The 13,963-nt window shown below is 34.4% G+C and overlaps 1 long non-coding RNA gene across 1 annotated transcript in view; it reads left to right on the top strand.

The window, feature by feature from the left end:
* LOC104996403 overlaps positions 1–13,963 on the top strand; it is a 738,430-nt gene that overhangs the window by 66,849 nt on the left and 657,618 nt on the right. The gene's annotated exons all lie outside the window — the stretch shown is intronic.

The raw sequence follows: 13,963 nt of genomic DNA, 5'->3' as shown, positions 1-13,963 counted from the left end.
ACGTTTAGGTCTTTAATCCATTTTGAGTTTATTTTTGTGTAAGGTGTTAGAAAGTGTTCTAGTTTCATTCTTTTACAAGTGGTTGACCAGATTTCCCAGCACCACTTGTTAAAGAGATTGTCTTTAATCCATTGTATATTCTTGCCTCCTTTGTCAAAGATAAGGTGTCCATAGGTGCGTGGATTTATCTCTGGGCTTTCTGTTTTGTTCCATTGATCAATATTTCTGTCTTTGTGCCAGTACCATACTGTCTTGATAACTGTGGCTTTGTAGTAGAGCCTGAAGTCAGGCAGGTTGATTCCTTCAGTTCCATTCTTCTTTCTCAAGATAGCTTTGGCTATTCGAGGTTTTTTTGTATTTCCATACAAATTGTGAAACTATTTGTTCTAGCTCTGTGAAGAATACCGTTGGTAGCTTGATAGGGATTGCATTGAATCTATCAATTGCTTTGGGTAGTATACTCATTTTCACTATATTTATTCTTCCAATCCATGAACATGGTACATTTCTCCATCTATTAGTGTCCTCTTTGATTTCTTTCACCAGTGTTTTATAGTTTTCTATATATAGGTCTTTAGTTTCTTTAGGTAGATATATTCCTAAGTATTTTATTCTTTCTGTTGCAATGGTGAATAGAATTGTTTCCTTAATTTCTCTTTCAGTTTTCTCATTATTAGTGTATAGGAATGCAAGGGATTTTTGTGTGTTGATTATATATCCTGCAAATTTACTATAATTATTGATTAGTTTTCGTAATTTTCTGGTGGAGTCTTTAGGGTTTTCTATGTAAAGGATCATGTCATCTGCAAACAGTGAGAGTTTTACTTCTTCTTTTCCAATTTGGATTCCTTTTATTTCTTTTTCTGCTCTGATTGCTGTGGCCAAAACTTCCAAAACTATGTTGAATAGTAGTGGTGAAAGTGGGCACCCTTGTCTTGTTCCTAACTTTAGAGGAAATGCTTTCAATTTTTCACCTTTGAGGATAATGTTTGCTGTGGGTTTGTCATATATAGCTTTTATTATGTTGAGGTATGTTCCTTCTATTCCTGCTTTTTGGAGAGTTCTTATCATAAATGGATGTTGAATTTTGTCAAAGGCTTTCTCTGCATCTATTGAGATAATCATAAGGTTTTTGTTTTTCAATTTGTTAATGTGGTGTATAACATTGATTGATTTGTGGATATTGAAGAATCCTTGCATCCCTGGGATAAAGCCCAATTTGTCATGGTGTATGATCTTTTTAATGTGTTGTTGGATTCTGATTGCTAGAATTTTGTTAAGGATTTTTGCATCTATGTTCATCAGTGATATTGGCCTGTAGTTTTCTTTTTTTGTGGGATCAATGACACTTTTTTTTCAAACTCACACTAGAGACCTCATTCAGATGTTATGCACATTTATGTCAGATTTCAATATTAATATAATCAGCCTAGAGAATATCAAAAATGATCTCAAAATAGCCAGAGCAATGTGATTACAAAGTAAGAGTACTAATAATACTATTATAACAATAGTACTAATAGTAATTTAGAAAGTGATTGTGAAACGGGGATGAGCATACTGATCATGTGGAAATTTGTTCAAATGCAGATGATGATGATTCAGTAGATCTGTGATGAGGCCTGACATCCTTCTAGCTCATAGGAGATGTTGATGTTGTTGGCTTTGGACTGTGAGCAGCAAAATTTAGAAAGCACACAAAGTTTTAGGTACTGTGTTAGGCTAATTCATCAGGGTTCTATTCATAATCTCATTGAATCATCACAAAACTTATAACTATTGCATTTATAAGTATGAAACAGAGTCTCAGAAAGCATAAAATTTGTATCTTAGGTCACTCTACTAGTAGGGTGCGAATAAGTGTTTGAATCTAGGCCTGTCTCTTGACAGACGTGTTTTGCCTTTATAAATTCTTCTGATGCTTCGTTTTCGAAGGCTTATTGCTGAGAATGATAAGAATTAAAATCTATAATATCATTAAATTATGTATGAACTGGAAATATCACAAACAGTCCATAAAATTAGGAGAACAATTTACTTAAAAAAATGCTTAGGTAAGTCAAGTAAAAAAAGAATTATCAGTGAATTTTGCATGTATTATATGCATTGAAGAATATTTTAAAGGAATTTTTAAGGTTTATAAGTCAGTGTGGTAAAAATTACAATTTAGGAAAAACTGGACTATACTTAGCTTTAAGTTTAATATTCAGTTCAGTTCAGTCGCTCAGTTGTGTCCAACTCTTTGCGACCCCATGAATTGCAGCACGCCAGGCCTCCCTGTCCATCACCATCTCCCGGAGTTCACTCAAACTCACGTCCATCCAGTTGGTGATGCCATCCAGCCATCTCATCCTCTATTGTCCCCTTCTCCTCCTGCCCCCAATTCCTCCCAGCATCAGAGTCTTTTCCAATGAGTCAACTCTTCGCATGAAGTGGCCAAAGTACTGGAGTTTCAGCTTTAGCATCATTCCTTCCAAAGAAATCCCAGGGCTGATCTCCTTCAGAATGGACTGGTTGGATCTCCTTGCAGTCCAAGGGACTTTCAAGAGTCTTCTCCAACACCACAGTTCAAAAGCATCAATTCTTCAGCACTCAGCTTTCTTCACAGTCCAACTCTCACATCCATACATGACCACTGGAAAAACCATAACCTTGACTAGACGGACCTTTGTTGGCAAAGTAATGTCTCTGCTTTTCAATATGCTATCTAGCTAATATGTAAACCACAAGTATCAAGTATTTGCCATGTAAATTATTATGAAATCTAAATTAACTGTTACACAAATAATTGGCCTTATTTGTACACCTAGATTTCACACTTGAATTTTTTTTCAGTATTTCTCAAAGAAGCCATCTTTACAGATTACATTTGCAGGATTTGCTGCAACTTAGATAAAATGAATGTAGTACTTGAAAAATATAATTTTCAATATTGGCACAAGAATAAATAGGATGTCTGAATAGTTAAATAAATGAAATTTGTTACCAAAAACTTTTTCATAAAGGAAACTTTTTGCTAACATGGTTCACTGATGAATTCTACTGAAAATTTAAGGAAATAATAATACAATCACACAAATTCTCTCAGAACACACTTAATGAGCATAAGGAGTCAGACATAAGAGTAAGTATTCTATATGTGTGTATGTGTGTGTGCATGCAAAGTCACTTCAGTCATGTCTGACTCTTTGTGAACCTATGGGCTATAGCCTGACTGGCTCCTCTGTCCACAGGATTCTCCAGGCAAGAATACTGGAGTGGGTTGCCATGTCCTCCTCTAGGGGATATTCGTGACTGAGGGATCAAACCCACATCTCTCAGTCCCCTGCACTGGTAGGCAGATTGTTTACCACTAGTGCCATCTAGGAAGCCCACATATTGTATAATTCCACTTACATAAGTTGAAAACTTGCCTAAAGTAGTCAATTATGATAGAAATCAGAGCAGCTATAGCCTATGATGGTCTTGGAGTAAATATGAAAGAAGCATGAGGGGCTGTTCTTTTAATGAAGGAAATGATTGGGGTGTTAAAAGGGTATATACATTTTCCAGAACTCAAAAAAATCATACAGTTCCTAAACCTGATTTATTTAAGGTGAAAAAGAAACAAATACCATAAAAATGTTCTTGGTTCTCAAATTGATCCATATGCATAGTAAATTAAACTGTTATCAGGTTTGGGGGAAATATGCTGTCATTAAGAATAACTGAATAATCTGGAAACAGGGAGTAAGAATTTTTTGAAAGATGATATTGTTATTGATATTGTTATAGATGATATCTGAATGGTTGTCTGTTATTGATGATATAATGTTGTTATATTATAACAATATAATATATATTATTAATATATATATTATAACAATATAATGTTGTTATAATGAATGATGATATGTTATTGATATTGTTATAGATGATATCTGAATGGTTGTCTAAAGTGATTACTTTGAAAGAGATAATGCATATTTGGATTAAAAGTCCCATTATATTTAGTTAAGAGTTATGTTATTTTGTGGACTTCCCTGGTGGCTCAGATGGTAAAGCATCTGTCTACAATGCGGGAGACCCGGGTTTGGTTCTGACAGACCCGACATGACAGAGGAGCCTGTCCGGCTACAGCCCTGGGTTGGGAAGATCCCCTGGAGAAGGAAATGGCAATCCACTCCAGTACTATTGCCTGGAAAATCCTATGGACAGAGGAGCATGGTAGGCTACAGTCCATGGGGTCACAAAGAGTCGGTCACAACTGAGAGACTTCACTTTCACTTTATGTTATTTTGTAATTGCAACATATACTTTTTATTGTTCTCTAGTTTTCCATGTTTATAAATGTGTCTTTTTTCTTACCCAGGTGTTAATTCTTCTAGATAGGAAATAAATTTCTCATATTGCTGATTATTAAAATTAAAACTAGATGTCACTGAAGTTAAATGTCTCCTTTCTATAATGTATTTTTATAAGGAGCCCAATCAAATCTTTACAGGCTGGTTTATTTTTTATTGCAATTTTTCAAATGTGTTTGCTAGTGCAATTCTCTCCAGCAAGGGTTTCTTTGGTGTTTCTTTGCTTCCAGGATAAGCTCAGTGAATTGAACACTATAAAAAAACAAGGCATAAGTCTCAAGGCACAATGTTCTTAAGTTAGAATATATACCAGCTATTAGATGGTGTGTGTCTGTTGACTAAAATAACTGAGATGGTATAAAACCTATTTGGCATTGAAAAACACACTAAAGATAAAGTAATATTTTCTCTCTGAAACATGATGTGTATATAAAAATGAAAACCCAGACCGTCTCTCTATATGCTCAGGACAGACACCCATGTGACAACCAGAACAAAGTTTAGAGCTGGTTATAAACTCAGCACTATAATGAATTACTGATTTTAACAGATCTCTTTATACATCAATAAACTGCAAAAATGTGTTTTTACATTTTCCAATGACATCCTTCAAAATCACATTTTGTTTCCCAACAAAACAGATCATAAAATAATTTAAAATTAGAATATTAAATGTTCATATGTAAAGGTGTGCATATTTTTCTGATGTATAAGCCTAAATTAGAACGTGCTATCTTTAACGGTTTAAAGTACTATTTTAATGTCAGTGAACAAGTATTTTTGAAATTAAAGATGCAAATACCATGAAGATAAATTGTCTCAAAACACATGATGAGCAATTCAGATACAGATTGTGCAAACATTATTCTTTTTATTTTAGATCTGTTTTTAGTAAGAATCAGTTCAGTTCAGTTCAGTCACTCAGTCATGTCTGACTCTGCGACCCCGTGAACCACAGCACGCCAGGCCTCCCTGTCCATCACTAACTCCCGGAGTCCACCCAAACCCATGTCCATTGAGTTGTGATACCACCCAACCATCTCATCCTCTGTCATCCCCTTCTCCTCTTGTCCTCAATCTTTCCCAGCATCAGGGTCTTTTCCAATGAGTTCTTCGCATCAGGTGGCCAAAGTATTGGAATTTCAGCTTCAGCATCAGTCCTTCCAATGAACACCCAGGACTGATCTCCTTTAGGATGGACTGGTTGGATATCCTAGCTGTCCAAGCGACTCTCAAGAGTCTTCTCCAACACCACAGTTCAGAAGCATCAATTCTTTGGCGCTCATCTTTATTTATAGTCCAACTCTCACATCTATACATGACCACTGGAAAAACGATAGCCTTGACTAGACGCATCTTTGTTGGCAAAGTAATGTCTCTGCTTTTTAATATGCTGTCTAGGTTGGTCGTAACTTTCCTTCCAAGGAGTAAGCATCTTTTAATTTCATGGCTCCAATCACCATCTGCAGTGATTTTGAAGCCTAGAAAAATAAAGTCAGCCATTGTTTCCACTATTTCCCCATCTAGAGATTTATATTTTTTTGGTCTCATCTAGACTTTGAAGTAAATGCTGATAAAATAAAGGCAATGCTGGAAGGAATATTTCAACTTGAAGCCATCTCAAAGTTTTGAAATATAAAAGAAAATAGCACTAATATTCCTTACTCCGTTATCAAATTAACCTTATTTTATCTCCTATAAATAATGTTTATCTAGCAGCCTTATAACATTCTTTCCATTTAATTCATACTGACAGCTGTAGGGGAATTATAAAATACTAAATGATCAAATTCTGGTTTAGGAATGGAGGTGTGTTATGTTAGTATCACTGTGTTGTTATTTGTTTGCTATTAATACTGATGTTGCATGTGTGAAGTACTTGCTTTTTAGCTTTCCATATTTCCCTAAAAAGTGAAATATTTAAGATTAGTGAAAAAAATTATTGCAGTTTTGGACTTTGAAATTTAAATCATTATAACTAGGCTCAAACACATCTTTATTAATCAAAGTAGGAGCCATTACTATCAACACATTTCTGCCAATGAGAAATAAGTTTATTCATTCCTGTAACATAGAAATCCATGCTTTGGGATTTGACAAAATCTTGGAAAGCATTTCTGCCTCCTACTGGTTGTGGAAGCATTTTCATTGCAGAAAGTTGTCAAGATGCTTGACAGCTTGAATAAGCTGGTAGTCAGTTGGTAGACGACAGGTGAATATGGTGGGTGAGACAAAAGTTCCTATCCTGATTTGTTCAACTTTTGAAGCATTGGTTGTGCAATGTGTGGTTGGGCATTGTTGCAGAGAGGTATTAGTCGCGTTCTGTTGACCGATGCTCGCTGTAGGCACTGCAGTTTTCAGTGCTTCTCACCAATTTGCTGAACATACTTCTCAGATGTAATGGCTTTTCCAGGATTCAGAAAGCTGTAGAGCAGATAGGCAGCAGACCACCAAACAGTGGCCGTGACCTTTTTTGGTGCAAGTGTGGCTTACCTAAGTGCCTTGGAGCTTCTTCTCGATCCAGCCACTGAGCTGGTCATCACTGGTTGTTGTATAAAATCCACTGTTTGTCACACATCACAATCCAATTGAGAAATGGTTCATTGTTTTTACATAGCATAAGCGAAGACAACGTTTCAAAACAATGACTTTTTTGGTTTCTGGTCAGCTCATGAGTCACCCACTTATCGAGTTTTTCACCTTTCCAATTTGCTTCAAATTCCAAATGACCATAGAATAATTGACGTTGAGTTCTTTGGCAACTTGTTGTGCAGTTGTACGATCAGCTTCGATGATGGTTCTCAGTCGGCCACTGAGCGCCTCATCTTCAAGGCTCTTGTTTCCTTTGCAAAACTTGAACCACTACTGCACTGTAAGTTCATTAGCAGTTCCTGAGAAAAATGCACAGTTTATGTTGTGAACTGCCTCCACTGCTTTATGACCCATTTTAAACTTGAATAAGAAAATTACTCAAATTTGCTTTTTGTCTAACATCATTTCCCTAGTCTAAAATAAATATAAAATAATAGCAAGTAATAAATCATTAACAAAAAAGTTTAAAAATGCACATTAAAATGAAGCAAAACATAACCACCATTATTTAAGAATGTATTCCAGTATCAAACATCTAAGCTCAAAACAGTGCAAAATGTCAATCCACTCCAATACCATTGCCTGGAAAATCCCATGGACAGAGGAGCCTGGTAGGCTATAGTCCATAGGGTCACAAAGAGTCGGACACAACTGAGCGACTTCACTTTCACAACAGAATCATTAAGGAAAACTTGTTTCAACAAAAATACAAAATCTTTTTACTGATACAGATTGTCATGTAACATTATGTAGGGTGTCATTTGTGAACTGTTACTACTGTATAATTGACCTCACTTTTATGATTTGGAACAATTTTTGTCCTCAGAATAAGTAATTTACTTTTAAGGAGGTTTTTCCTGTTAGTAGAAAAAATACTTAACATTTTCAAATATATAGATAGAAACTTGAAAAAAACACACACAAATATACATTTTACCTAAGGAATACTGATTGAGCTGAGAAGTGAAGTGTGTGATTTCCTGTGTATCTAAATTTCCAGGCATTTAATATCACATGATAAAAAACGTTGAGTTTTTTAAATAGATGAAAAGTTCTTAAAAAATTGTCATCCTATAGTTATGTTCACAAATATGAAAGCTGGACTTTTATGTCTACTTTATATGACTTGGGAAATATTTTCTTATATATTCCATGGAAAATGCAGTATCTCATTTTCTTTGGTATTTGGAAAATGAATATTATTTGCATGAAATTTTCACCGGGCACATAGGAGGTTAAAGGAATGCATATGATGGAAAAACATTAGGAAACCTAGCTCTGTTTCCTGATGAATGAAAATTATAGCCCATTGTGTAGGTTTGTTTTTTGTTTCTTTGAATTGTCTATGGTATGTCCTTCTCCTTAAAGATTGGTTATTTTGTGATTCTTCTGCTTCTAGCCAGTCGAACCATGACTTTTTTTTAATTTTTAATATATGGTACTGATTAGATTTGAGTACCACTGTGGTTCTTGTAGCTCCATGTGCAATATAGTTTCCTTTGATACTCAGGAGATAGAATAAGCTATGCTAGCATATCATATTTCTTGAAACTTAGTGAATATATTGAGTTTATGTGGCCTTCTGTGACACACCTAGGCTTCAAACTCGGGTATTTGGCAGAAGGCATTTGGGATCTGTTGCCACTCTTAACACTGTTATGAAATGTAAAGTTTTAACAACTGATTCAAATTTAAAGTAAAATTTATATAATGTTCCAGGGGAAGAAAATCTGACAAACATTGCTGCTGGTATTTATGTAACAACAAGGAAGACGAACTCTTTGCCAACACTGTGAGCCAGCTATATTTAATAGCATAACTGCAAGCAAGAATTACATATGGTGATAATCACCACATGTTTAACACTATCAATAGATTCTAGACACAATTTTAATTTTATCTCAGTGGTTTGCAATGATACACATCTAGTTGAAGTGACTATTTCTATTGACACATACTTTTTCTTCTTGTGTAGGAAAGTAACTATTTTCTAAATATACTGCTTTAAGAAATAAGTATTAAATAGTGATTTATTATTTATTAACAATAATCTGTGTGTCCATAAACTTAGATAAAGACAGTCTATGCAAAGAAAACTTTTGGTGGATTTATGTTTGAGGAAATTTTATGGTTCATTTCCACCTACAGTAAAACAAAACTTACAGAGGCAGATGGTCTTTCCAGGTGGTTCAGTGGTAAAGAGTCCGCCTGCCAATGCAAGAGATGCAAATTTGATCCCTGGGTCAGGAAGATCCCTGGAGAAGGAAATAGCTACTCACTTCAGTATTCTTTAAAAAAAAAAAAATTATTTATTTATCTGTATTTTTGTCTGTGCTGAGGCTTTGATACCAAGGGATCTCCTCTAGTTGTGGCAAGCGGGGCCTGCTCTTCGTTGGCGGTGCACAGGCTTCTCATTGCAGTGGCGTCTCTTGTGGAGCACAGGCCCTAGGTGCACCGACTTCAGGAGTTGCAGCACGTAGGCTCAGTAGTTGCGGTGCCTGTGCTCTAGGAGTGCAGGCTCAGTGGCTGTGATGCATGGACGTAGTTGTTCCATGGAATGTGGGATATTAAGATTCACTCTAAAAACAGAAAGTTAAATTACTAATAATGAGGAAATACCATAGTAAATCTTCACTGCAAGATTTTCCTACTCTATATAACCAACATAGCTAATTCAGTAAGAAGTAGAATACCTGCAGTGTTCACTGAACAGTTTTAGGTGCTATTGATTTAAAAAAAAAAAAAAGTGAAGTAGTATATAATGGCAATACTGTCTATCTTAAAATTCAATGAATCAAATACTCTCAGACTAGTTTAAGTAAATCTATGGGCCAAACATGTAGGGAGTTTGAAATCATTATCATTTTGCATTTCTGGAATATGTTCACTGAAAGCATAACTGACCTCAAAATATAATTGGAGAACAAATACAGAAAATAGTTTTTTTTTTTTTTTTTTTTTGAAGTATTCATTGCCTACCTTCCCAGCTTAATTTATGAGCCCTTTCCTCATTGGAGTTTATTCTCAAACCAAAGCAAATGAACTTCAGGTCCTTGAAGGTGTCATGCTGTTTCACACTTCTTTGCCTTTGTATATCATATCCTTTTTGACTATAAAGCCCTTACTCACCCTTGTCAACCTGATGAACTCCGACTCGTTCTTTAAGACATGGCTCAGAGTTTCTGACTGCCCCCAGATAGACCAGATTATTGTTCTTTTCTGCCACTGCCCTTGTACATACGTGTATTCCAGTCTTTGCAGAAAAGAGAAGTTGCTTTTATTTTATTTGTTATTTCTTCTAGCCTTGAGCTGTTTGTGGACAGGAACAGAGTACTATTACACTCTGTATCCCACATATGTATCACTGGGCCTGACACACTAAAGATGCTCGGCATATGCTGAATACATAATTTCATTATAAGGCAAATACTAAACACTAAAATTTTATGCCAGTTGTCTTTTATTGACCATGAGTGCTGTGCAAATTCACAGAGGGAAAAGAAAGGTGAAGGCAATTATGTTAAGCCTAAAATTACAGAGGAGGTGAGCTTCTTGTTATTTCCTGAATATGTTAAGAATTTGAATAGGCTTAAAGGAAAACATAGTGTATTCAAAGCAAAGGGAACAAGGTACTAATGGAGAAATATGAATATTATATTGCACATTTCAATATGTCTGTTACGACGTTCTTGGTAGCAAATAACAGAAAATCCAACTCAAGAAAGTATAAATTTAAAGGGAATATATTACCTCATTTAACAGTTACCACCATAGCAGTCAAGAAGTAGAGTGGAGAGAAGCTTTGAAAGAAATTTCCAACATTTAATCTGTCTTTTTTGAACTTTGTCTTTGAATTGTGGACTTAGTCCTCAGGTTGACTGTTTTATAGATGGCTAGATTTCTACCATAGTACAGAGCAACATATTCAGTTACAGTTCTACAGAGCAGAAGAAACAGGGTGGATTTTCGGTGTGAGGAAATATTTTCTCAGATTTCCTCAGCAGAATCCCCTTAATTGGCATAACTAAGTCACAGCCTTCATTAGAATTGGGAATTGAATTAACATAACTGACTAATATTTATGATTTATCCCTGTGCCACACTGAGAGGGAGCAGAAAACTGTTAAGAAGGAAAATGGAGCAAACGGCTATTGAATAGGCAACCAGCAGTTTCTGAGACATTATGTTTTGAGGAAAATAGAAAACAGATTTGTATGCATGTGGTGAGAACAGTTTAAGGAGAAATGTAGAATTAATGCAAGAGGAAATAAGAAGGCTTTGAAAGTTTTAGAAAATGTGTGTAACATATTGAGACAGAAGATTTTCTTTGAAGAGAGCTGCATTAACTCTTTTTAAGACTTGCTACAAGTTTTTCTCACCTATTGAGAAATAATATTTCTTTTCAGAAGAACATATTTATTCTTGTCATGAAGCTGTAGAGTATATGGTGAAAATGGAAAATTTTACTTTCTAAATGCATGTGTGATCCTCTGAAATATAAATTCATGTAGTAGATTTTAAACATTTGTAAACAAAATTTCTCATTGCATTCACTTTAAAAATTATTATAACATGTTTTCTTTTACATTTCTTAATAATATGGAAAAGGTTACTTGTCAAAGAAATAAACTCCCTCCTTGCAGTCTCTTCCATATGTCAGTGCCTTTTATTGAATGGTACTCTAAAGAGTTACCTGTGACACTACAACCTTATAAATTTAACAAAGAAATGTTTTTACTTCAATAAACATTAAGCATAGGCAAGTGTATAGGAAAGATATCTCAGATTTTATTCACCCGAATACACATGCTATAATGATAATTTCTGCATATGCCCAGGAAATTGTCTAGTTTCTATTGTCTGTTTTAAATTAATCTATAATTTAATAGGAAAATAATCACAGATGCATTTCTCAGAAGTTTCAGTCGTCATACTTACACAATGATTTCAAGATGATATCATATCTATTTATTGATCCTTTTAGCACCAAAAAATTGAAATAAACCACTTTTAGACACTGTTAATGTTCCTAGTTTTTACTACTCATTTTCAAATTATCATATTTTAATAAATCATCTCCTAATTTATACTTCTGTTTTAAAAACAAAGTCAATACACATAACACAGTTTTAATGTATAGGACTTAGTTTAAAAATAAACACACTGAGTCTTATATTAGGTTAGCAAGCAGGTAGATGACGTATCAATTATTAATAAGGAATTTTGAGTATAAAGGCCTGAGACTAATCGTTGTTATCTGTCAGAGCCAACATCCCCTTCCACAACCAATATTTGTCATATCTACTTTATTATCCTAAGATAAAATTCACAGATAATATCTACCCACACAATTTTAAAAAATCAATAAAAAAGAACTAATCGTGTCATAAAGGAGAAATAAACTGAATGCAATTCTAAACTAGCATTCATTTAAATATGGATATATTCTAATGGAAGAATTGGGTGTTTGCTCTTACAAACAAAATCATGACCGCAGATACAGTTGCCAGTGTCGGTGGTGCCTAATCACTGTGAAGTCCAATATCCCTAAAAACAAACATTCAAAATGTGGTCAGAGAGAACCCTTGCTTTGGACTGAGACTCTTGTTTCAGTGCAAGGAATGATGTAATCTGGGAAAGCATAAATATCAAGTAAAAAACTTTTAGCTTGCATTTACCAGTTCATTGGGATTTAGGCTTGCTGATCTTTTTTTGCTTATAAAGAAAACGTGTATGCTATTGAGCATTTTTCTTAAAAGGCATAGAAAAAGAAATACATTTAAAGTGTACTTATGAGAAGATGTGGAAATTATGATCTAACTTCTTATATAGATAAAAGGTGGATATTATGCCTACATTCACATACTGTTTAAAAGAACTTGAATGAAATGAGAAATATAAACAAATGAAAATGTAGCTATAATATGGCATTGTATGTTCAGTATGCATTCACAAAAGTAAAAATTGTTTTTATTTAATTGCTAAATCATGTTCACCTCTTTCTTCAACCCTATGGACTGTAGCCCTTCAGGCTCCTCTGTCCATGGAATTTTCCAGGCAAGAATGCTGGAGTGAGTTGCCATTTCCTTCTCCAGGGAATCATTCTGACCCAAGGAATGAACCTGTCTCTTCTGCTTGGCCATTTGGACACTGATTCTTTACCACTGAGCCAGCAGGAAAGCCCTAAAAGTAAAAGTACATGGAGGGAAATAGGCCAAAATCTTAATAATGGTTAATTCTGCATTTTAGGACTACTCAACGATAATGTTTCTACATTTTCCCTCTACTTCTGTATGATTTAAAAAATATCACAACAGATGATCAATATATAAAAAACTTAAACATTAGATGAAGTGAGAGAATTGAGATAAATTTTTGTCCAGTTATTTACTTCTTATATTTTTAATCCCCACACATCACCAGATTTCCCTTATCCTACATAGGCACTAGCCTGCATTTCTTCTATGATTCTTTCTTCTTCTTTCATCTGTTAAATTTGGGTATTCCCTGATGTTCTTTCCTTAGTCTCTCAGTTCTATCCCTTTCTTTTTCTCCATATTAGTATTAACCCACCCCTATATATTCTCTGGGCTCTAAAACAGTTTATAGATTACTACTTGATAACTTCCTCTGGGTATCAAGGTGGCACGTGAGACATATTACACCTTGTTTTAAACTCATCTTGCATTCCTGCACACTAGCATATAAAGAAAGCTGAGCACAGAAGAATTGATGCTTTTGAACTGTGGTGTTGGAGAATGCTCTTTTTTAATAATTATTTTTTATTTTAATTGGAGGCTATTTACTTTACAATATTGTAGTGGTTTTTGCCATACATTGAATTTCTTTTTCATTTGTAAAAATGTGAAATCATCATAATAAACAACACTATTAAATTAAAAGAAAATGTGTTAAGTGGAAGGAAAATATTTTTATTAATTTGGAATATTATTATAGTAATGAATAATATAAGTATGGCTCATATTTATTGTAATACATGAAAATATTTGATATATTTATATTAAATT

Source organism: Bison bison, unplaced genomic scaffold (genome assembly GCF_000754665.1).
Source record: "Bison bison bison isolate TAMUID 2011002044 unplaced genomic scaffold, Bison_UMD1.0 scf7180017864292, whole genome shotgun sequence".
Classification (NCBI taxonomy): Eukaryota; Metazoa; Chordata; class Mammalia; order Artiodactyla; family Bovidae; genus Bison; species Bison bison.
This window is presented reverse-complemented; position numbering and strand designations above follow the sequence as displayed.